Consider the following 17,620-nt stretch of genomic DNA (forward strand, 5'->3'; position numbering starts at 1 on the left):
AGTTCCGACATACGCCCTATGTAATTTTTACATACAAAACGAGTAGCACACGAAGTAGGTGGGAGCCTCCTTTCGTCTCAAACCAACCTCGCAGTAGAGCTTGTTCCATTGCCGCAGATTGCTCATGTTTAAAGCTGGCATTCCCTCTTTCATGAGCATTTTTAAATTCCTTCATGTTTAAAGGGCGTATGTCAGAACTCTTGCTTGAGGGCGGTGCAGGTTTGCCTTCGGCTTTAGCAGTAGCTTGTTTCAGGGATTCAAATCACGATCGTAGTCGTTTTTTCGATTATGTTCCGTTTACCGCGATTGCGGTCATAGAAAGCGTTATTACGATCATAGCGGGCACTATTACGGATATAGCATGTATATCGAACCGTTATTTAAAACCTGACTTTTTCCTGCCATCAATGTCTAAAGACGGTCGGTTCGATACTAAACAACACGGTTGCAATTCCGACTTACTAATTTAATCGACTCAATCTTCATTACCTTTTTCAGAATCTCTTGAATTGAACCGTGGGCAGCAGTCACATACAGATTCTACAACAAAAAACAAGTAAAATTATCCGTCTGTGCTGTTCAAAAGTACCCGGCTTCAACTACCCGACCCGTCGACCGATATAAAATTATCAAGTATTTTAGAGGTAAATATACCTGATTTTACGGGTTGGATATCCAGCCCATTATTTTTGATGGGTTTCTGGGTTAGGCCCGAATTACAAAAATTATCCTTAATCGGGTATCCGATGACCTGCCGACCCTATTCCCTTTTTTTATTTTATTACTATTTTACTTTAAATTAGATTTTTTATTTCTAATTTCAATTTTTTTCACCTTAACATTTTAAATCTTTATTTTTTCAAATGATTTCATCTTAACATTTAAATTTTTCTTAAATTATTTATTTTAATCTCAAATTTTTTTTCAATTTAGTTGTACTTTTATATTTTATTTTTAGATTATATAAGTTGATTTATAAATTTTATGTTTATGTTATGTATTATAGAATTTTAAGTTTACTTTTTTTTGTTTTTATGTTATTTTTAAAAAATAATATAAATTAAGAAAATAAAATAAATATTAACCTTGTTCCTGTGACCTGAAAATGCATGTACCCGAGTACCCATATTTTACGGGCCGGGCCACGGCCCGAATTTTTGTGACGGTACCCAGATTTGAACACTCCTAACATTCGCAACGACATCCAAATCGACATCAGAGAACATGTCCGCTTTTGCTGGAATAACATTATCTTTGCTCTATTTGCAGCATCCGACAGATCCACCATCAATCTACCAAAATTGCAGAACTATTAGTAGATGGTACCAGTAAGTTAAAATAAGCACATTTGTAACTCGAAGTTGAATGTCGAATACGAGAAATCATCCAAGAAAAACCGAAATGATACTTCACCGTCTTTCGACATTGATGGCAGGAACAAGCTGCTGCTCAAGCCGAAGGCAAACCTGCACCACCTTCAAGCAAGAGTTTCGACATACGCCCTTTAAACATGAAGGACTTTAAAAATGCTCATGAAAGGGTACATGCCAACCTATCGTCGGAGTCCGTAAACATGAGCAATCTGCGGCAACGGAACAAGCTCTACAGCAAGGGTGGTTCGCTCCCAGCTACTTCGTGTGAATTCCTTCGTACATCTTCCTAAAAACTCTGCTCTACTTGTTTTGTATGTAAAAGTTACATAGAGCGTATATCGGAACTCTTGCTCGATGGTAAAGGGATTTGTGAAACAACAAATTACATAGGGGGAGAATAATAATATTAAGATGATAAATGACTTGTTCATGCAGTTTGAGTTGTTTTAAATAAAAATCTGCACCCGACCGGTGCGACATAAATATTAAAAAACTTATCTTTATTAGATAAAATATAGATTCACGAATAACCAACCTCGTCGACAAATATGACACGGAGCGATTTTACTAGCTAGGGAAAAACAGCTTTAACATATTTCTCAGCCTCACCAAACCACTGCAGATAAAGAGAGATAAAAGTTTCATATAAGATATGACACCATAGGAAAAGTGAATCGGTTGAAAAGGAACAACGGAATCGACCTTCGATGTGAGGCTTGACATTGATAAATTGATGAAGTTTGCACCAGCTTCAGTAGCCACGGCCTTTGCCAGCATGGTCTTTCCGGTTCCGGGAGGTCCAAATAAGAGTATGCCCTTGCAAGGCTGTTTTTTTTTTCTTACATAAAAATCAACAAATGACATAAAAAAATGAAATGCAGAAACGTATTGCTATATGATCAATAAACCTTGGTTAGCTGCCCCTTGCAGAAGAGTTCAAGCCTCTGTAAAGGAAGCATGACCAACTCCTCTAATGTATCCTTCACGTTTTCAAGAGCTCCAATATTGTCAAAGGTAACTTCAATGTCATCCGGTGGAACGACATCAGCTAAAAGCTTCTTCTCGAATACATTTTCAGTTGCAACATCCTGTTATGAGCAAAACAACCACAATGAAGATTTAGTGGTCAGGCACATTCTCGTCAATGAATACACCATAATTTAGGAATGGAACGACACAAATGAGGCTCGATAATGTGCATCTCATTTCGAAGGCAGGTACGATCATGACCTTAAGTGACTTCTTCAAGCTTTTAGATTCATTCTTGATACCCTGGAACATTCCAATGCCATACAGGATGATGCCAGAAAAACAATTAACTATGCAGATAAAAACATTATAAAGAAATGAGAATTTTTCAGGTACCTTCCACAAGATAAAACAAGCCTCGAGTTAGCATCAGCTTCCGAATTCTGCATCAGATGGTGACTTAGATCCCATCCAACTACCTTCTCGGCGACTGCAAGGCATACCAAAATATAAAATTTATTGACAATTCCATACTATTCTGCATTAGATGATGATATGTCAAAAGAAAACTTACTTTATCTGTAAGGGTCAGATCCTTGATACACAAACTTTCAAGCCCTTGGCATTCCATACTAATCTGAACCAAAACAATAACCGACAGTATTAATTTCACTCAGAAATCTCCTGGGGACATTAAAGCCCCAAATGTTAGCATTTAAATAACCAAATAAATCATATATACTAACAGTTCGAAGGATATCGAAGTTCGTCTTCATTTTCAGAGTTTAAGCATCACGATCCAATTGGAGCTTCCAAGATGTAAGCAGGGGTGCATCCTGCAGTATTACATAAGCTTCGATAGTATGTTCAATTTCAACATAAGCTTTGACAGTATGTTCCATTTAAAACACATGCACAAGCAGTGCAACAAACAGAACATATTATTTGGCATACACCAGAAAAACCTGTGGCTTACAAATGGTCACTTTGTTTGGTAAAAAGTAGAGTCAATTTTGTTGTTGCATTTGAAACTTCCTTCCCCTTGTCATGCCCCTTGGGTTGCAGCAATCTACCAAAACGATCCTGAAAAATCCAAAAGAGGTGGAGTGTGTGAGGTGCATACACGTGTGCATTGGGGAAAAAGAACATTTGCTAGGATAAAAATGAAAGTAGTATACAGATGAAAGAGCTTAATAAAACCGAAACCGAACATTCATATTTGATCCCAAGAACAACATATTATCAACAGACTCCAAATTTAATTCTCACAAGAGAATTGCCAAGAATATTAACTTCGAATTTCCAGTAACATGCCCTGAAATGAGGTAAATTATATCTAAGATTTCTTCAACAAGAAAATATCAACCCCATCATTCGAAAACCACCCACATTCGTCATTAGTAAATAAAAGAAAAATAACTGTCTGTAAAGATTGAACCATTACCGTCAATGCATAGTCAAGGAGAGTAGTTTGAAGTGTGTTGCAAGTCAAACCACCAGGATGTGACTGCAAGGATAAAATGCCACAGCATAAGATACTTCTAAATCTTTTAACATTTGAATGAATACAAGTCATACTAAAAACACGTAATTGATAAGTAATGCATAATGCTATCTGAAATATGGATCATAGATCTAATAAAGGTCAATGTAGGCTTATACAGGTTATACAGATTGCTTATGTTAACTTTCCAAAAATAAAAAAAGGAAGTTATAAGTCAATAAGAAGTTGTCATTAGCCACTGAAATTGTCTATTTGCAATTTTGATTTCCAGTTCTTTCTAGCATTAATTTTACCTTTTTTTTTTAATTTTCACACCCAAAAAACAAAAAAACAAGGCGAATTTCCTTACCTTAATGTTCAAAATATTGAGCACGATAACAAGTCAAAAGAGTTTAAACAAGACAAAAAACAAATGCACCTTCTCTTTATGCCTGGATCGCAATTATCTCCAAGGTTAACGCCGTCGGGGACGGGTTAATCAAACTCTACACCAACTTTTGAGAAAGGATTGTTCTTAAAAAGTAACATGACCCACCCACGAATCCCATAAGGTGGACCTCTGTAGATTGAATTGATAAAGAATAAATTAGAGAGTTGCCAAAAAAATGCGATAAGAACATGTGAGATAGGATCAAACCAAGAAAACCATTTGCCTGGGTCATTGAGATCAGGTGGAAAGGTATTTTGTTTTAACCTTAAAAAGAGAGACTAGAAGGGAATTTAAAGGAATTAATTTAAATACTTGTAAGATAGAAAGAGATTGCAGTACCTAGATAGAGACGCTGCTGGATTCATAAACTTTACTCTCACCTGGACATTCCATGTTAGGGAAATAGTCACAAAGTAAAGACTTATGAAATGTTAATAACACAAAAACCTTAAGTGAAAGGTCTTTCAGAAACTGTAAACACCTATATTAAACATTTGATTCTTAGATGACCCGGATGAGGAAGGCATGGTAATATCTTCTGTCATAGGTTGAGATTCCAGGACAAATGCAGGGGCGGCCACAGGGCTTGAAGTTTCTGCTTCAACAGTTGGCAAACCATTGGCCAAATCAGTCGGTCCAGGGGTTTATTGTTGGGAAATTAAACGAGTAATTTTCATATAACCAGATTAACGAGAATACGAAATAAAAGCGAAAAAATAATACTCGAAATTGATAACGGAATTCGACCAATTATGCCTACGTCTCTAGACTGCTGCAGATCTTTTACTAAAGAGAGAAAATTTACAGGTGTTTACAAAACACTCACAACTCACAAGAAAACTCTCTAAACTCTTTAGTATTGGGAGAAATAAATGATTTGGGATGATTTTGAAGCTAAATGGGTTAGGGTATTTATAGTTGAAGCTTATGGACTAATCTTGTAAATACCTTAAAGTACATGGATTAAATTTACAATTTTCTCATTACTATTTTTCAACAAAAATTTGTCAAACTTTGAACCATGCACCATTCAGTGCCAAACTTTGAACTTTCAACAATCTTCCAATTGAAGACTGATTTTAATTTGTCTTTACAATGCAACAGCATTTCTGGTCTTGTTACTCTAGTATGCCAACTGAAGCTGAACAAAACTTCAGTTGTGCGTAGTCACCGTCTTTGTTAACATGAATGCCGGATTTTGAGCTCCACTAATCTTTTCAAGTTTCAAAATCCCATTGTAACACCCCCAACCCGTATCCGACCCGGATACGAGTCCGAAGTGTCACATTGACTTTTCAAACATTTATTCGTATAAAATAGTGAGTAATTTAAAAACTTGGATAACATTTAACTCATTCAAAACGTTTACAAAATATATCAGAGTTCATACAATTTATATCTTTAGACTACATGCCAACTACACTCTATATACCGTACATATATTTTCTGATCTGACAATTGGGTAAGGAGAACTGACCTGTCTTGCTCCTCTTAGCTCTTTACTCTTCTCACTTCTGTAACCTACGTGTGAAACAATCACACGCTAAGTCGTTGACTTAGTGAGGCATAAAACATATAATAAAACTCTAACTCGTAATCATGCTTGAACAATTTCTACTAACATATCACATACAAGCACCATACCCACATATACATGTAATGATTCCTACTATGCACCTTTCATATAGATATATATATATATATACATATCCACACATACATATAATTATCTTCTTTCCTATCATTATCATATTATCACCTTTCATATTTCTATTCTCTTGTTCATATAATCAATTAAGCTCATATCATATATCTTATAGCATATACAATAATCACTAACACGCATATATCATATACAGTACATTCCATGTTATCTCTTATTAGCCCATGTGCACCTGTGAGAACTGTAGATATGTGAGTCTATTGAGGTTGTGCACCACTATGCTGTCACCACAGCTCATATAAATATCCCGAAGGACCTATCCAGAGGTCACAAAATCCCCGGTAACTATCCAGAGGTCATAAAGATCCTCGGTAACTGTCCAGAGGTCATAAAGATCCTCGGTAACTGTCCATATGTTCCTTAGAACATAGGTATACTGTCCATATGTCTCGAAAGACATAGGTAAAACTGTCCATATGTTCCGTAGAACATAGGTAAACCCTCGACTCTTGGCATGCCAACTATACCCCTAGCTCTCATGACACATAACATGGGCGTTATCATTTATTTCATTTCAAATATTCACATAAACTTGTAATTCACTTTCACATATCACGTATCACATAGCTTCTTTTCATATTATCACATAGTCACGTAGTTCACTTATACACTTTTATATCCCATAAACTCATATATATAGATCATGTCACATAACTTATCTCATAACTTATTTGATATTCCTATATATTCTCATCTTATAACTTATATTACCTATGCATATAACCTTATGAGCTATTCTTATATTACCCTATATCAACCATAATTTGTTTATCTCACTTTTCATATCATTCATTCAAAAGCATGTTAACACATATAATCATGCATACATACAATTTATGTCATGCATATTGTCACGGACCGCGAGCCCACAACCAGGGTTAACACACGAGGAGTAGGCCAAGAGCACTTATGTGGCGTGTTGGACCTTTCTGAACCCATGAAGACTGGCCCATTCCATGGAGATGAAGAGCCTTACACGTTTATGGCAGGAGAATCCTTGGTTTAATGCAAAATCCTCATGATTCTTTCCATAAACTTTGTAATCTTTTATCTAAGGCAACATATAGCTAGCTTGATAGAGTTTCCTTAGTTAAGAGAGATTTTGTAATCATAATCCCTTGATTTGTGGGATTTAGGAGATTGTTTTTAATCTAGGCCGTCGATGTACTTAGATCTTAGCCGTTCATTGAGGGGAGCTTCCACTATAAATAGAGGCCTCTCCTCCTCATTTGTACTCACTTCTTCATTTTTGAGAAATCACAGAGCATTCTCTCAAAGTTCTCTTGTCTTGCTTATTGTGCTAAGTTCTCTTGTTTTTGCTTCCGTTGGGAATCTAAGCATCTTTGCTTGGGTTGTTTTCAGGCTGACTTAGCCGCAATCACAAAGAAGGCGACTAAGGCCGCACGTTCGAGGTGTTTAAGTTCCAAGGGCGTGACAAGTGGTATCAGAGCTAGTTTTGCGAGAAATGGCACAACACAACAATGACGAGGTCCCAGCAGCCAGTGAAGTGATGGAGACTCGTGCTGTTGCGGCGAAGAAGCGTGGAAGCTCGAAGGATGTCGTGGCATCATTTGAGCAAAGGGTTGGGAGATTGGAAGATCGATATAACGAAGTTCAGGAGACTCAAGACTCGGTTGAATCTCGCTTGGAGAAACTGGAGTCTGTGGAGGATGTGCTTCGCGAAGAAACCCAAACACTCATCAACGACATGACAGAGACGGTGGATGAGCGTACCCGAGGTCTCGAGAGCATGTACTTGGCCATGAGGGCCGAACTGATGCGGGAGATGAAGGAGCTCAAGAGTGAGCTGCTTGTCTACAAGGCTGCAGTGTTGAATGGAGTGACTGGGGAGGCGCAAGCACCAAGACCCAGGATCGACGTCCCTAAAACCGAAGGAGTTCAAGGGGAGTCGAACTGCCCAAGATGTGGAGAATTTCATCTGGGGCATGGAGCAATTCTTCCGAGGCATGGGCATCGGGGATGATGCCACCAAGGTAAATGTTGCTTCAAATTATCTTGCTGATGCTGCTATGTTATGGTGGCGACACAGGTGTTCCGAGAGGACGGATCCGATTGGGACATGGGAAGAGTTCGTGGGCGAACTCAAAGAGCATTTCTATCCAAAGAATGCTGTGCTCGAGGCTCGAGCAAAACTGAAGCAATTGAAGCATGACCGTACAATCTTGGAGTATGTCAAGAACTTCACTGAGATCAAGATGCAAATTCCCGACTTAGGTGAGTCAGAAGGGTTCTTTGCATTCATGGATGGACTACAACGCTGGGCCAACTTGGAGATCCAGAGGAGGGGAGTGAAAACTCTCTCCAAGGCATTGGATGAAGCCGAGGCCATTGCCCCATTTGAAATAAAGAAGACCGACTCTCTCAAACCAAAGCCAAAACCCAAAGGTAATGATGGGGGAGAGAAGGCCAAAGGAGGCTCCAACAAGCCAGCCGGGGGTAATGGGAAGCAAAATGATCGACCCAAAAAGCTTTCCAATCCTTGGGAGAAGAAGGGAGATTTATCGTGCTTCCATTGTGGAGGAAATCACATGAAGAGGGATTGTCCTCAACTCGTGAAAGTTGCTGCCATCAAGGAGAATGATGGGGAAGAGAAGGAGACCTTGAAGCTTGGTTCCATCATTAGTTCCATGGAGATCAAGAAGGGCCGCAAGAAGAAGGGACTGATGTACGTAGACATCACCGTGGCGGGCCAAAAGATGAGTGCACTAGTGGACACGGGTGCCTCAGAGTTGTTCTTGTCCGAACAAGCTGCCAAGAAACTTGATCTTCGTATAGAGAAGACAAGTGGCTTCATTAAAACCGTCAATACCAAGGAGGTTCCGATTGTTGGGGAAGCAAGAGGAATCAAGCTTAGCATTGGGGGATGGACCGGGAAGGAGTCCATAAAGGTAATCCCACTCGATGATTTCGACTTTGTTATTGGGATTAGTTTCCTTGATCGGATTAATGCGTTTCCCTTGCCATTTGCCGATTGCCTGGTAATTTGTGATCCGAAGCACCAATGCATTGTTCCGGTAAGTCGAGAGTCTGGAACCGATGCCAAGATGTTGTCCGCGATCCAGTTCTCAAAGGGGGTGCGCAGGGAGGAACCCACCTTTGTGGCTTCATTGGTGGGAACTGAGCCCACAATGACCGAGGAAGTCCCGACTGAAGTGGGACAAGTATTGGCAGAGTTTAGGGATGTGATGCCAACAGAGTTGCCAAAGTGTTTGCCACCGAAGAGAGAGGTGGACCACAAGATCGAGCTCGTGCCGAATGCGGAGCCTCCCGCCAAGGCACCGTACCGTATGGCCCCACCGGAGTTAGAGGAGCTTCGCAGACAGTTGAAAGAGCTCCTAGATGCGGGGTATATCCGACCGTCGAAGGCACCCTTTGGTGCACCGGTGCTATTCCAGAAGAAGCATGATGGCTCCCTTCGAATGTGCATCGACTACCGAGCTTTAAACAAGCTCACTGTGAAGAACAAGTACCCAATCCCATTGATTGCCGACTTGTTTGATCAACTTGGTGGTGCAAGGTGGTTCACCAAGTTGGATTTGCGGTCCGGATACTACCAAGTCAGGATAGCCGAAGGTGATGAACCGAAGACTACTTGTGTGACGCGCTACGGTTCATATGAGTTCCTAGTGATGCCCTTTGGCCTCACAAATGCCCCTGCTACCTTCTGCACATTGATGAATAAGGTACTACAACCCTTTCTTGATCGTTTCGTTGTAGTTTACCTTGATGACATTGTGGTGTATAGTAAGACCTTGGAGGAACACGTTGAGCACTTGAGAAAGGTGTTCCAAGTCTTACGGGAGAACGAGCTCTATGTCAAGGAGGAAAAGTGCTCGTTTGCGCAGAAGGAGGTGCCGTTCCTAGGCCATATCGTTGGAGGAGGCAAGCTCCAGATGGATAGGGACAAGATTCGGGCGATTGATGAGTGGAAGCCACCCACCAAGACGACCGAGATGAGAGCATTCTTGGGACTAGCCAACTACTACCGACGGTTCGTGAAGGGCTATTCCAAGATTGCCACACCTTTGACCGAGTTGCTCAAGAAGGACAAGGTGTGGGATTGGAGCACAGAGTGCCAGGAGGCTTTTGAAAAGATCAAGGAAGCCATGGTGAGTGAGCCCGTGTTGGTGTTGCCAGACTACACCAAGCCTTTTGTTGTTTTCACCGATGCATCCGACGTCGCCATCGGTGGAGTCCTAATGCAAGAGGGACATCCGGTTGCATATGAGAGCCGGAAGCTCAATGAGACCGAGAGGAGGTACTCGGTTCATGAGAAGGAGATGACTGCAGTGGTGCACTGCTTGCGCACTTGGCGTCACTATTTGCTTGGTTCCAGGTTTGTGGTCTTTACCGACAACGTTGCAAATAGTTATTTTCTCACCCAAAAGAAGCTTTCTCCCAAGCAGGCTCGTTGGCAAGAGTTTCTTGCCGAGTTCGACTTTTCCATGGAGTACAAGCCAGGGAAGGTGAACTGTGTTGCAGATGGCTTAAGCCGGAGATATGCCATCGAGACTGTGGAAGGTACTTTGCTCGAGAGGATCAAAGAAGGGTTGCCCCATGACCCTGTGGCTGAGAGAATCATTGATGGAGCTAAGGAGGGGCGAACCAGGGAGTTTTGGCTCGAGGGGGAGTTGCTTTACTATCGAGGACATCGTCTCTTTGTACCTCGATATGGAAAGCTGCGCAAGGAGCTCATGAAGGAATGCCATGATTCCAAGTGGGCGGGACATCCGGGAGTTGATCGAACCTTGGCATTACTTTCGGAGCAGTACTATTGGCCACACATGACTGAGGATGTGCAGGCCTATGTGAAGACTTGTCTTGTGTGCCAACAAGACAAAATCGAGGCAAAGAAACCGGCGGGACTGTTACAACCTTTGCCCATTCCTGAGCGCCCATGGGAGAGTATTTCCATGGATTTTATCATTGGTTTGCCCAAGACTGATGGACTTTCGAGTATTATGGTTGTGGTTGACAGGTTTTCAAAGTATGCGACATTCATTCCAGCGTCCAAGGTATGTCCAGCCGTGGAGGCGGCTCGACTTTTCCTCAAGCATGTGGTGAAGTTTTGGGGGATGCCGAAAACCATCATTAGTGACCGGGACACACGGTTCACAGGAAGGTTCTGGACGGAGTTGTTCAAGTTGATGGGATCAAGCTTGAACTTTTCCACCGCAGTTCATCCACAAACCGACGGGCAAACTGAGCGAGTGAATGCTTTATTAGAGATTTATCTGAGGCACTATGTGAGTGCCAACCAACGTGACTGGCCGAAGTTGTTGGATGTGGCCCAGTTTTCCTACAACTTGCAACGGAGCGAGGCAACAAACCAGAGTCCGTTCGAGATCGTGACCGGGCAACAACCGTTGACACCCAACACGGTTGTTACTAAGTATGAGGGGCCAAATCCATCAGCGCACAATGTTGCCAAGGAGTGGCATGAGCAGCATGACTTAGCCCGAGCTTGTTTGCACAAGGCGGGGAAGCGGACCAAGAAGTGGGCCGACCGAAAGCGTAGGGACGTGAACTTTGAAGTTGGTGATCTTGTCCTTGCGAAACTGGCCAACATTTTGCGCCATGCAGATGTGCACAAGGGACTTGTGCGGAGGTATGAGGGTCCGTTCCGAGTTGTGAAGCGGGTAGGCACCATGGCCTACAAGTTGGAGTTACCTCCAACCATCCGAGCGCATCCCGTCATCCATGTGAGTCTACTCAAACCGTACCATCAGGATGCGGAGGATCCAGATCGAGGCAAGTCACACCGAGCACCAGTCGGAGTTGCGGTCTCCTATGACAAGGAGATCCAAGACATACAGGCGGAGAGAGTAATTCGACGACCAGGACACCGCCCAAGGCATGAGTACTTTGTTCTGTGGAAGGGACAACCCGAGTGTGAAGGGAGTTGGGAGCATGCCGAGGGACTTTGGCAATTCAAGACCAGGATAGACCAGTTTCATGCGAGACGAGTGACGAGGGCGTCACCGGAACCAGTGGGGGAGGGTGTCACGGACCGCGAGCCCACAACCAGGGTTAACACACGAGGAGTAGGCCAAGAGCACTTATGTGGCGTGTTGGACCTTTCTGAACCCATGAAGACTGGCCCATTCCATGGAGATGAAGAGCCTTACACGTTTATGGCAGGAGAATCCTTGGTTTAATGCAAAATCCTCATGATTCTTTCCATAAACTTTGTAATCTTTTATCTAAGGCAACATATAGCTAGCTTGATAGAGTTTCCTTAGTTAAGAGAGATTTTGTAATCATAATCCCTTGATTTGTGGGATTTAGGAGATTGTTTTTAATCTAGGCCGTCGATGTACTTAGATCTTAGCCGTTCATTGAGGGGAGCTTCCACTATAAATAGAGGCCTCTCCTCCTCATTTGTACTCACTTCTTCATTTTTGAGAAATCACAGAGCATTCTCTCAAAGTTCTCTTGTCTTGCTTATTGTGCTAAGTTCTCTTGTTTTTGCTTCCGTTGGGAATCTAAGCATCTTTGCTTGGGTTGTTTTCAGGCTGACTTAGCCGCAATCACAAAGAAGGCGACTAAGGCCGCACGTTCGAGGTGTTTAAGTTCCAAGGGCGTGACAATATACATATAATCATATATTCATTCATTAAACATAGGAAATAGACTTGTCACAAGTCTTGTTTCCATTTAGCACCATAAATGAATTAATATGCACTCACCTGGCCTCACTAGTCCATTTCAATCTCTTATCTTCCCTTTTTATCGATCTTACTTGTCAATGATTCCGGAACTCGTTTAGGCTCTGAATCTACATAATTATACAATTTAAGACAATAATTAGATACCTACACCTTTTAATTGGATACTAACAACTTAAACGAACTTATTAAACCAATATTAACATTTTCCTTTAGGGGGGAATCGGTTCCCTCCTGTGGGGGTATCGGTTCCCCTCTGGCATTCTGGAATTCTGTCGTTTGAAGGGGTATCGGTTCCCCTTGAATGGGTACCGATTCCCCTTGCCCAGAAATCATATTTTTAGCTCGAAAATCACTTCATTTTCTCTCAAACACTTCATATATCATCCCCTTTTCATTCTTAACTCTAGTACACATACTTAAACCAATCTATATTCATTTATTTCATCTTAAACCTCAAAATCCTATCATCCATATAAGATTCAAAAATCATACCAAATTTTCAATGTGTTCTAAATCAAATTCTATCACTCCAAATCTCTTAATTTAACCATTGACAAGTCAAATTTAACTTCAAATTCTACTTATCAATTCTTTTCCAAAGTTTCATATAAAAACTCCAAATCTTTAATCTCTCTTAACTCCTTCATTCTTTGATTTTTACTGTAACCCAAGCTTTCCTTATGTTTATCCATCAACTAAAGATCAAAACCAAGCTTAAAATTCAAATAATAATCAACTAATAAAACTCTCACCTTTGCCTTGCTCTCCCACGCATGAAGAAGAAGAAAGGAGAAGAGAACTCTGGATATTTCTCCCATTTCCCACGTGTATATAATTCCTTAAATGATCAAATGACCATTTTACCCTTTATTTCCTTTAACAATTACAAAATAACCTTCATCATATGTATCCACTAATCATTGAACTATTTCATTCTTATACTTTAGTCACCAAATTCTGAAACTTTACAATTTAGTCACTAACCCGATATTGAGGATGTTACACCCATCTTCCAGAAGAAACCAGATAAAATGATATCGCAATTGTATGTACTTCGTTCTGGAATGAAAAGACGGATTATTCGCTAGATGGATAACACTTTGACTATCGCAATACAAGACATTGTTTTCTTATTTATTGCCTAACTCTTCCAAGAAACTTTAGAGTCAAACCATCTTCTTGCTAGCTTCCGTATCAGCGACATATTCTGCTTCAGTTGTGGAGAGAGCAGCTATCTTCTGTAGTTGAGAAACCCAACTCACTGCGGTACCTCTTAGAGTATAGACATACCCTGTAATGCTTCTTCTGATGTCAACATTTCCGTCTAAGTCAACATCTACATAGCCTGTCAGTATCGTATATCCACCTTTAAAACAAAGTGTTTTGTTTGTGATACCCCACAGATATATGAGGATTCATTTGACTGCTTCCCAGTGTACATTGTCTGGATTATTCATGTACCTGCTAACAACACTCACTGCTTGAGCAATATCTGATCTAGTACAAACCATTACATACATCAGACTTCCAATTGCTGAGGCATATGACACCTTTATCATGTGTGCACGTTCTTCCTCCGTCTTTGGTGGCTGTTCTTTGGAGAGTCTAAAATGAACACCTAAAGGTGTACTTACTGATTTAGTATCTTGTATGTTGAACCTGGAGATTACTTTGTTAATGTATTCAGCCTGTGATAACATCAAAGTCCCCGACTTTGTGTCCCTCTTAATCCTCATCCCAATAATCTGTTTTGCATCGCCCAAATCTTTCATTGCAAACTGCTTCGACAATTTTTGCTTCAAGTTTATAATCTCTTGCATGTCTGAGTCTGCAACGAGCATGTCATCAACGTACAACAATAAAATAATAAAGATGTTGTCAAACTTCTTGATGTAACAACAATGATCTGCTTGACATCTGGTAAAACCATTGCTACCCATGAAGCTATCGAACTTCTTGTACCACTGTCTAGGAGCTTGTTTTAAACCATACAAGCTCTTCTTCAACCTGCATACCAGGTTTTTCTTGTCTACCTTTATGAAGCCTTATGGTTATGGCTGCCTCATATAGATTTCTTCCTCCAAATCACCATGAAGGAAAACTGTCTTCACATCTAACTACTCATGATGTAGATTCTCTGTAGCTATAATTTTCAACACCAGTCTGATTATAGACAGTTTCACGACTGGAGAGAAAATTTCATTGTAGTCAATACCTTCTTTTTGCTGAAAACCTTTGACAACCAATCTTGCTTTGGAGCGTTTGCTCCCATCGTGCTCTTCTTTGATCCTATAAACCCACTTGTTATGGAGCGCTTTCTTGCCTGGTGGTAATTCAGCTAATTCCCACAACATATTTGACATAAGCGAGTCTATCTCATCTTTCATGGAAGACTCCCACTTGACTGAATCCTTCACCTGCATTGCTTCATCATAACATTCTGGTTCACCATTGTCAGTCAGCAACAAGTAGTGCAAAGAAGGCGAATAACGCTGGGTTGATTTAGGAATTCTAGAGGAGCGTCTCAGTTCTGGTGTGCTTGATTCTTCTTGAACTGCTTCAGGACTGATCTAAACATCATTTCCATAAATCTCCTCAAACTCAGCAAATTCATTTGTTTCAGCTTCAGTATTGGATCTACTTGATTCTATGGTTGATCTTTGTACATCACATTCTCATTGAAAATGACATCTCTTCTTTTGATGATCTTTCGATTTTCATAGTCCCAAAAACGGTAACCAAACTCATCACCACCATAACCAACAAAGACACATTTGTTGGAATTAACATCAAGTTTACTTCTTTCAGCAGAATTTATGTGTACATAAGAAATACAACCAAATACTCTTAAGTGTGAAAGGTTTATTTCTTTTCTGCTCCAAACTTCCTCTGGTATTCCGCCATCCAAGAGAACTGAGGGCCCACGGTTGATCAGGTAAGCTGCAGTGTTGATAGCTTCAGCTCATAGCAATTTGGGCAAGCCGACATGTATCCTCATGCTTCTGGCACGTTCATTCAGAGTTCTGTTCATGCGTTCTGCTACGCCATGGGAACTATTGTCTCCATCTTGATCCCATTGTTTGTGCAAAATTATCTGAATCTACTATTTCTGTACTCTCCTCCATTATCAGACCTCAACCGCTTGACTTTCAAATCAGTCTCATTTTCCATCACGACCTTCCATTTTCTGAAGATATCAAAGACTTCTGATTTCATCTTCAGAAAATAAACCCACACATTCCTTGTAGAATCATCGATGAAGGTGACATAATATAGTGAGCCTGCAAGAGATGAAACTGGAGATGGTCCCCATACATCAGTATGAACAAACTATAACTTTTCAGCCTTGGGTGTCTTGCCAATTTTTGCAAAACTGACTTTCTTTTGTTTGTCAAAGATGCAATCCTTACATATTCCGACATCTATACTCTTTAGATCCGACACCTTCCCTTTTGAAAAAAGTGTCTTCATCCCTTTCTCGCTCATATGGCCAAGCCTTTGGTGTCATAGGTTTGATTTTCCATCAACATCTGCTACTGCAATGATATTCTTCAAATTTGAAGTTGCATAGAGAGTATCAGTCTTCTTACCACGAGTAATGACGAGTGTTCCTTTGGTAATCTTTCATTCACAGTCTGAAAAGGTTGTAAAATATCCTTCTCCATCAAGCTTTCCAACAGAAATCAAATTTCTTTTGAGGACACGAATATGTCTCACTCCTTTCAGCTTCTAGGTGGTATGGTTTGGAAACTTTAATCGAATATCTCTTTTTCCAACGATCTTCAAAGTTTCATCATCAGCTAGATGAACCTTCCCAAAATCACCACTGATATAATTCTCCATGATTTCTTGGCATGGGGTGGAGTGGAAAGATGCCCCTGAATCCAAGATCCATGATTCAATCGAACTGTTGACGCTTAGAATTATGGCATCACTTGTTTCCTCTGTCACGTTGACAGATTCCTGTGCGCCAGTATCTTTCTTCGGTGCTCGACAATCTTTTTTAAAATGACACTTCTTGCCGCAATTATAACAATTAAAATATTTTTCATGTTCTTGATTTTTTCCTTTTAGATTTCGATCTGCCACGATTTGGATTTCTTTCTGAAGTTCTCCCTCTAGACTTCGTGTGCAAGGCTGAGGAGCTTGATGCTTCACCCGATTCTCTCGATCGAATTTTTTCACTTAATACCAGATCCCGAACATCGTCGAATTTCAATTTAATGTTTCCCGACGAGCTGCTGACTGTTATAACAGTAGCATTTCAACTGTCTGGTAGAGATGATAAGAGAATTAAAACTCGAACTTCATCATCGAATTCAATTTCCACGGAACTCAACTGGGTTGTGATTGTGTTGAGTTCATTTAGGTGTTGAGCCACTGATACCCCTTCCGCCATCCGCAAATTAAATAATCTCCACATCAAGTGAACTTTGTTTGAGGCCGATAGCTTCTCATACATACTGGGGAGAGCCGCGCCATAAGACCCGCCGTGGTCTTTTTATTTGCTATGTTGAAAGCAACATTACGGGATAACTTCAGTCGAATAACTCCGAGGGCTTGTCTGTCGAGAAGAGCCCAATCTTCATTCTTCATGCCCTCTGGTTGCTTTCCTAAGATAGGTTGATATAGATTTTTCTGGTACAGAAAATCTTCAATCTGTATCTTCCAAAAGCCAAAACCCGCACCATCGAACTTCTCAATTTTCACATTCCCTTCGTCTGCAGCCATTACTCCCACTCGAATCTGGCTTCTTTTGGATCGTTTCTAACAATTCTTGCGAACCACCGTGTATTAGAACACCTCCGTCGACAAACTCATATCGCTGACCAAATTTTACTATTCACGAAATTCACTATTCACGTAAATAGTAACCTCGCAGAAAACTGATAAAATTCACCACGAAAAGCTATTGATATCAGTTGTTGG

General features: G+C 40.8%; 2 long non-coding RNA genes across 2 annotated transcripts; both read right to left on the reverse strand.

Moving 5' to 3' along the window:
* Nucleotides 1-1,969: 1,969 nt before the first annotated feature.
* LOC120191820 lies at nucleotides 1,970-2,643 on the reverse strand. Its single transcript, XR_005522731.1, has 4 exons — nucleotides 2,604-2,643; nucleotides 2,282-2,461; nucleotides 2,076-2,198; nucleotides 1,970-1,989 (listed from the first exon to the last, which is right to left on the reverse strand). It is a non-coding gene; the product is annotated as an uncharacterized LOC120191820 (long non-coding RNA).
* A 98-nt stretch (nucleotides 2,644-2,741) lies between these two features.
* Nucleotides 2,742-4,392, reverse strand: LOC120191821. Its single transcript, XR_005522732.1, has 6 exons — nucleotides 4,265-4,392; nucleotides 3,787-3,849; nucleotides 3,319-3,425; nucleotides 3,089-3,178; nucleotides 2,917-2,979; nucleotides 2,742-2,832 (listed from the first exon to the last, which is right to left on the reverse strand). It is a non-coding gene; the product is annotated as an uncharacterized LOC120191821 (long non-coding RNA).
* Between the last annotated feature and the right edge of the window lie 13,228 nt (nucleotides 4,393-17,620).

Source organism: Hibiscus syriacus, unplaced genomic scaffold (genome assembly GCF_006381635.1).
Source record: "Hibiscus syriacus cultivar Baekdansim isolate YM2019G1 unplaced genomic scaffold, ASM638163v2 tig00116971_pilon, whole genome shotgun sequence".
Taxonomy (NCBI): Eukaryota; Viridiplantae; Streptophyta; class Magnoliopsida; order Malvales; family Malvaceae; genus Hibiscus; species Hibiscus syriacus.